The 7,624-nt window shown below is 46.2% G+C and overlaps 1 long non-coding RNA gene across 2 annotated transcripts in view; it reads right to left on the bottom strand.

The window, feature by feature from the left end:
- Positions 1–668: 668 nt before the first annotated feature.
- The window catches only part of LOC135532513 (uncharacterized), a 31,231-nt gene continuing 24,275 nt past the window's right edge, over positions 669–7,624 (bottom strand). For both annotated transcript variants that reach the window (XR_010454355.1, XR_010454356.1), the window contains one exon: positions 669–805. This is a non-coding gene — a long non-coding RNA (uncharacterized LOC135532513). The remainder of the gene's footprint in view (positions 806–7,624) is intronic.

Raw genomic sequence — 7,624 nt, 5'->3', positions numbered from 1 at the left:
AAAAGTAGTGCACTATATAGGGAACAGGCTACCATTCGGGACACAGACAAATAATTTCATCCACTTACTTTCGGATAAAAGTAATATGACAATAATAAAATAAGGAAAGTGAATGTGTGACAAAATCTGTCATCATGGCAGGTTATTATGCTTGGTGGAGCGTGGTGTGATTCAGCCCCACAGCTCTGCAGTCCAACCACTACCACTCGCCATGCTGTGAAATGCACTGTCTTGCCTTCTCCCTAAAGGAATACCTAAGTCAACTACACTGCTGATATGATTCAGCAGTGTCCAGTCCACTGTGTTTATCAGTGGCGCCACCTAGTGCATGTTGTGGACCATGCGCTCAAAAATATAAATGCTGAATGCTACTGACAGACCCTGAGGAAAACAGTTGTAGAAACGCAGGGGTAAGATAATGAATTCTAAGACACTAGAGGTTTTCCTTATCCTGTTTAAACCTTATGGAAGGTGAGTTTAGACACAACCATATCCCCATTTTCACACTAATGTTCCGATCCTAATCAAACTGCGCTGGTTTTACATTGTGTCTTTTTCATCAAGGTGCCAGCAACCGTGTAACCAGGCTAGATTAGAACAGTTTGGTTTGGCTCGGCTCATATGGCTCAGGTCTGCTTCTACCTGATTCTAGGTTCACCTACCTCTGTCATTGCCACTAGCATACTGGAGAGGCTTGCTCTTATCGATGCTGTTAAAGCTCTGACTCCTCCTGTTGAGGTTGGAGGATCCTTGGCCCTTTGGGGCCCCGCTGCCTGCAGCGGACACCCTGGTCGGCCCTGGCAACCTGCAGACAAAAACACAGGTGGGTGAGGAGAAAGCGTGAACAGTCACAGAGCAACAAAAATAAATGTTTAGCTCGGTAGTGTGTTTGTGTCGTGCTGAAAGGACCATTATGTTCTCTCTGGGACATGCATAAGAGCCCACACACGGATACACAGATGTAAGCGCGAGCACACACACACACACACACACACACACACACACACACACACACACACACACACACACACACACACACACACACACACACACACACACACACACACACACACACACACACACACACACACACACACACACACACACACACACACACACACACACACACACAGTGTTGTGCTGAAAGGACCACCTGTATTCTCAGGGAAACACACAAGAGAATACACCCTTCAGCATCTGTGGATAAATGTGGATGTTTACTTCTGATGCCACAGCTGGAGCGCAGTCATAAGTCCCAGAGGGGGGAGAGGCCATAGGCTCATTATTCCATTAAGGACTCGTTAAAGCATGCTAACGGATCTCACAGTCCACTACACTGACACTGACAGAGCAAGGTCTTCTCAGTACTGCAACCAAACAACCTCCTGATTGGTTAAACACTGAGATTAACCAATCAGCATTGCTCAAAGGCTCAGTGTAACACGCACGGAATGCACCCACAGTCCTTGAGTCAAGCTGGACACTTCAATGCATCTGGCGAGGTAACTGCCTTGGGCAGTAATAAATTAATGGTCATCATGAGTCTGGGAACTTTCACTTTGATTTGGATGTTTTATCAGTGAGATAATTGACCTAGAAAATATGTTGCTGGCGTCTAACTTTGCAGATGGACTCGTTGACCTTTACGAGGAAGTGAAATCTATACAAATCTGCCTTTGTCCTGGAAAAACATGATCGCATCTCAAAGAAAATGATCTAATCACATGACCATTACAACATATCTATATGAAGTTCATACAGTTTTGATTACCAGTCTGCAAAACACACAAAACCTTCATTCATGCCCTAAACATACAGGACAACCTCCAGGCCCCTTTAGAGTGATACGGATGTTTTTTTATCTGGTTTCAGAGAGAGAGAGAGAGAGAGAGAGAGAGAGAAATAAAGAATGAGAGAGAAAGAGAGACCTGGTGAACAGTATGAACTACTCTGTGTTGTTTTATGAAAGATGCTAAGCCCATTTCCCCATGGGAATTCTATCATCTAAACTACCCCACTATCCAATCCACATCATTTATGCCTGGCCCTTTAGAACTGACACTCCTAAAAGCTTGGCAATTAAAGGGGAGTATGGGAGTTTAATTAGGCATCGTAACCCTGGACAAAGAGACTTAACAACAGCGCATAAACCTGTCACAGAAGCAGACTGAGGAAGCTTGAGGGACTAGATGGCAATGTGAAGTATGACTAAGGGTCAAAACAACACAACCAGTGAATTAACATCTTGGCCCTGTGGTAATGCAGGGAAACGACTCTATTTAGTCCCAAATGACAACCTATTCCCTTTATAGTGCACTACTTACAGTAGGGTTCTGGTCAAAAGTAGTGTACTCTATAGGGACTAGGGTGTCATTCGAGATACAACCTCTCGCTCTCTAAACCACAGAGGAGACAGTCATCTGTTTGATAGTAAACATGACTGTGTGTGTCAAACAGACAATAAAACACACATTCGTACGCGGCTAAATTTGTGGTGGCAGAAATCATACTGTGACGAGTAAACATGTACCTTCTTGTTTCTGTTTCAGAGTAAAAAGCCAACTCGCAACGCAGACAATGGACTGGTCCCGACGGAGTCAATCCATACATCATGTAATGATTGATGGAACCAGAGTAACACCAACTCCTTCTGTTGTAACGTAGGAGTCTCTTAACTCCAGTCTTCAACCCAAGGATCAATGCATTACTCAACGTCTGTGTCCCAAATGGCACCCTACAATGTCTTGGTCCAGTGACTGAGGAGTCTGGGTGCTTCTAGACATCATTGGGTTGGAAAACGGACAGATGGTCAAATGAAAAAGCAGGTGATGTAGATATGCTAGAAGCTCCATCCACTTGGTAATGATACACTTTCATCACCCTGTCAATACATATTTCACCACATCCTGCCACCAATGCATCATGATCAGAAATAATAACGTTCAACTAAGATATAATCCTTCATTTCCGGGACGGGGCTAACGAAGATGTATCTGATGTCCCTCCTGGCTGCCTGTGTTCCAAATGGCACCCTATTCCTTATTTAGTGAACTATTTCTGACCAGTGCCATTTGGGATGCAGCCGGGGTCTCCAGCACTCAGTTCTATTTTTAAGACGGAGAAGAGGGAGAGGGGTGGCCAGACACATTATTCTCCCTGTCAGACAGGGCTAGAGGAAACGGCTTCAAACTGACAGGGTGTCTCTCTGCTCACTGCAAAACAACCCCCCCCCCAATTTTTTTTAAATAATATATATATATATATATAAAATAATAATAATAATATATATATATATATATATAAAATGGGACAGATAACAGACTCAGTACACACATGTACAAACACACGCAACCACCGACCCACCCACCCAGGCTGAGAGGGGCACCTGGAGACCCGTGAGCTGAATAAGCATGACTTCATGAGTGCATGTGTGTAATGTCAAATATAACCAGGCAGGAGGGATGGGGGGGGCAGAGAGAGAGAACGAGAGAGAGAGGAGATGGAGCGAGAGCGCCCACTTGAACAGAAGACCCTGCCATCTGCTCAGCCCATTATCTATATTAGTGAGAGAGAGCGTGTGTGTGTCTGTGTGTATGTGTTTGACAGTACATACCTATGCGAAAGATAATGAGTATTATCAGTATGAAACAGACACAGTATGTGTAAAACAAAATGTGTGTCTGCTTCTGGCAGGAAGCTCAGGGGAGTCAGTCAAATTGAATAACAGGTTTCTTAGCAAGTCAGCACATCTGTCGCTGTATATTCAGGACAATTACCAAAGCTTCTCTGGAATCGCTTCTATCAGCATCACAGACAGGTGCTTTAGGCTGCGGACAAGCGGTCAAACACCGCCCCCTGCTGCGAACACGCTGAATTTAAATGGCTATTTATTTTTTAGTTGAGGGTGAGATGCCGAAACACTGTCAACACACCAGGGGTGTACCATTAGTGCCTCACTATAGCAAAATGAAACAAAATGCTTTGCAACAGAAAACATTTTCCAATGAAAAACAAGAGTTTCTTATTGAACAAGTTCAGGTAGTCCCTCCCCATTTGTCTTATTGATTCTGCTTGGTTCTTAGTGAATAGGACCCAGGTAAGCAGGTTTACTGAGAGAGTGGAGTAGGGATTTTAACCTCAAAATCAATTGAAGAGGCTTGTTTGCACACTTTACACAACTCTAGGAGCATAGAAACACTTTACACAGCTCTAGGAGCACAGAGGAAACATTTTACACAGCTCTAGGAGCACAGAGGAAACACTTTAATAGTAGAGAAATAAACTCCAGCACACTGGCATTCCTGTTTGACCCACAATGTGTTTAGTGGTTGGAGATCCATTAAATGCATTGTGGAGTAATAGTTGGAGAGTTGCTTGAGTTTCTTTTTCAAGGCCCAATATCCTCAGATATAAAACTGCCAAGGTAGCAACAGAACTAAGTCCTTCAGCCAATCAAACACAGGAGCTTTCACAAACGTGTGAGGCTACCATTGTGCTGGGAACTCACATTGAGTGTATTTCCTGAATAATGTTGTTGACTTTAAAATCACCCTGGGGGTGTAGGCTAGTACCTCACAATAAAACAACTGTTCATGCCCAATGGGTATCCTCCACAGTAAATCAAAGGTACATTTTATGGCCACAAACTGAAACTCCAGGGCCAATGTCTTTATGTACAATACTTTCAATGAATGATATCATTTGGCACATTTCTACCCTGACCCTTTCCCAGTGAGAATTCATGGAAGAAAACGTGCACTCTTCATCAACGATGTAGTTAGTTTCAAGTTATGGGAGCAGGTCACGTGACCACTAGTTTTTATTTCCACGTATCAATCTGAATCAGGAAAAATCTATCCAGTCCATTTCATTTCATTAGAGGTCCAGGACGACTCACACAGGCCGTGTGTTCTCCAGGTCGGGTGTGGTGAGCCCCGGGGGACTCGTATCGTCTGCCATTTTACGACATCCGCTGGCTCCTAGCTGTATCACACCAGCCCCCTGGAAGGCCCAGAGAGTGCTGATCCTGGCCCCCAAAACAGTGCAGTCTGTCACCAACCCCCCCCCCCTACACACACAGACAGAGACACACACACACAGACAGAGACACACACACACACACTATAGTCTCTATCCGGCTATGTCTGTAGTCAGGGTTAGCTAAGAAACCCAATCAGTCTTGGTGTGGTTGGCCTGATGAGACAGGCCCAGTTTCATTAGCCAAGGTAATGAGGGAGAGAGGAGGCCAACAGGGAGATGAATGGCTGAGCATTGCACTGGGTCAGGGGAAAAGTAACTCTGCCCAACTACTTTTGTTGTGAAATCTCAGCCATTTTATCCAATCGATAGAGTTTCCATTTGGGGATAATAATATAAAGTATTTATTTTAATTCAAGTGTTAGTGGGATTTTCATGCATCGGCAGAGGAGGAAACACGCCCAGATCCAAGGAAACGCGCCCCGATCCAAGGGAACGCGCCCCGATCCAAGGAAACGCGCCCCGGTCCAAGGGAACGCGCCCAGATCCAAGGGAACGCGCCCCGATCCAAGGAAACGCGCCCCGATCCAAGGGAACGCGCCCCGATCCAAGGGAACGCGCCCCGATCCAAGGAAACGCGCCCCGATCCAAGGGAACGCACCCGATCCAAGGGAACGCGCCACGATCCAAGGGAACGCGCCCCGATCCAAGGAAACACGGTCCGATCCACATCAACGGGACTGCAGTAGAGAGAGTCATCAGGGTTAAGTTCCTCTGCATTCACATCACAGAGGACGACATGGACCAACAACACTCTTGTCAAGAGGGCGCAGCAGTGTCTACTTCCCAAGGTGGCCTCTCCAAATACTACCGCTGCACCATCGAGAGCGTCGATAGAGGGAACGCGCCCCGATCCAAGGGAACGCGCCCCGATCCAAGGAAACGCGGCCCTATCCAAGGAAACGCGGCCCGATCCAAGGGAACGCGCCCCGATCCAAGGAAACGCGCCCCGATCCAAGGGAACGCGCCCCGATCCAAGGGAACGCGCCCCGATCCAAGGGAACGCGCCCCGATCCAAGGGAACGCGCCCCGATCCAAGGAAACACGGTCCGATCCACATCAACGGGACTGCAGTAGAGAGAGTCATCAGGGTTAAGTTCCTCTGCATTCACATCACCGAGGACGACATGGACCAACAACACTCTTGTCAAGAGGGCGCAGCAGTGTCTACTTCCCAAGGTGGCCTCTCCAAATACTACCGCTGCACCATCGAGAGCGTCCTGACCAGTTACATCACGGCCTTCCAGTGGGTGTAAAGACGGCCCACACATATGCGCTTCACACACACACACACACACACATGCTACACACACACGCTACACATATGCCGTGGCTATTGAGATTCATGTTTTAATAAAACAAAGGAAACACGAATACTACAAAACAAGAAATGTAACACGAAAACCGAAACAGCCTATACTGGTGCAAAGTAACACAGAGACAGAAACAAGGACAATCACCCACAACACACTCAAAGAATATGGCTGCCTAAATATGGTTCCCAATCAGAGACAACGATAAACACATGCCTCTGATTGAGAACCACTTCAGACAGCCATAGACTAAGCTAGAAAACCCCACTAAGCCACAATCTCAATACCTATGAAAAACCCCAAGACAAAACACACCACATACCAAAACCCATGTCACACCCTGGCCTGACCAAATAAATAAAGAAAACACAAAATACTAAGACCAGGGCGTGACACACACGCTACACACACACACATTACAACCAGACTCAAATTTACAGTACTATTTACAATCCCCGCTTTCTCTGATACATGTGTAAAAATGGAATATATATTCCCTTAGTTAACAGCTGTGTTCGAGAGCAAAGCAGCTTGTACACGGCTATTCAGCAACAACACCAGCTGACGGGTTGTCAATACTGTGAAGGGGAATACCACCCATAGGCTTGTCAATACTGTGAAGGGGAATACCACCCATAGGTTTGTCAATACTGTGAAGGGGAATACCACCCATAGGCTTGTCAATACTGTGAAGGGGAATACCACCCATAGGCTTATCAATACTGTGAAGGGGAATACCACCCATAGGCTTGTCAATACTGTGAAGGGGAATACCACCCATAGGCTTGTCAATACTGTGAAGGGGAATACCACCCATAGGCTTGTCAATACTGTGAAGGGGAATACCACCCATAGGCTTGTCAATACTGTGAAGGGGAATACCACCCATAGGCTTGTCAATACTGTGAAGGGGAATACCACCCATAGGCTTGTCAATACTGTGAAGGGGAATACCACCCATAGGCTTGTCAATACTGTGAAGGGGAATACCACCCATAGGCTTGTCAATACTGTGAAGGGGAATACCACCCATAGGCTTGTCAATACTGTGAAGGGGAATACCACCCATAGGCTTGTCAATACTGTGAAGGGGAATACCACCCATAGGCTTGTCAATACTGTGAAGGGGAATACCACCCATAGGCTTGTCAATGCTATCCAGCACATATTTCACATAGCTTGGCGGGGTTTGCGTGAAGTAATTTGCCAGCACGCTGGTTCCCACCAGCCACAACCGTCTAAGGAGAAACAAATGCTCTGGGAGCCAGACAAGC

Source organism: Oncorhynchus masou, unplaced genomic scaffold (genome assembly GCF_036934945.1).
Source record: "Oncorhynchus masou masou isolate Uvic2021 unplaced genomic scaffold, UVic_Omas_1.1 unplaced_scaffold_1886, whole genome shotgun sequence".
Taxonomy (NCBI): Eukaryota; Metazoa; Chordata; class Actinopteri; order Salmoniformes; family Salmonidae; genus Oncorhynchus; species Oncorhynchus masou.
This window is presented reverse-complemented; position numbering and strand designations above follow the sequence as displayed.